The sequence below is a fragment of the Trachemys scripta genome, chromosome 4 (assembly GCF_013100865.1).
Source record: "Trachemys scripta elegans isolate TJP31775 chromosome 4, CAS_Tse_1.0, whole genome shotgun sequence".
In the NCBI taxonomy this organism is placed as follows: Eukaryota; Metazoa; Chordata; order Testudines; family Emydidae; genus Trachemys; species Trachemys scripta.
In genome coordinates, this window is record NC_048301.1 from 46274613 (window position 1) to 46275016 (window position 404).

Here is a 404-nt window from a genome sequence, read left to right on the forward strand (position 1 = left end):
CACGTACTGCGGGATGTAGTCGCTGTGGTCCAATTGCGGGCCATGCCTTTGCTGCCTTCCCCATGCGGACCTGTCAGGCGATGCGCTGCAGGTGTCAGTATCGCAGCGCTGAGCGGCTCCGGTGGATGCCACTCATAGCCGAAGGGGGCGGGTCAAGTAATGGCGGAGCCGCGCCGGACAGTCGCTCTACCTAAGGAAGAACTTTTCCTCTGAACTTGCTCTCTGTCACGCGCGCCGAACGGTCCCTCCGCCAATCAGGGCTCTGTATGAGGCTCGCCACAGTCCAGACTGCCGGCTCGTGTTACGCATGTGATCACAGGGATCCAATGAGAACAGAGCACAGTAAAGCGGCCTTAGTTGGCCGTGGCCGCCATATTGGTTACGGGCAGGGTGTCCGCGCCAAC

The 404-nt window shown here is 60.9% G+C and overlaps 1 protein-coding gene across 1 annotated transcript in view; it reads right to left on the bottom strand.

Moving 5' to 3' along the window:
- PRORP (protein only RNase P catalytic subunit) overlaps positions 1-334 on the bottom strand; it is an 85858-nt gene extending 85524 nt beyond the window's left edge. The window contains exon 1 of the mRNA XM_034768629.1: positions 8-334. The gene's annotated coding sequence lies outside the window, so the exon portion shown is untranslated. The remainder of the gene's footprint in view (positions 1-7) is intronic.
- Positions 335-404: the final 70 nt, after the last annotated feature.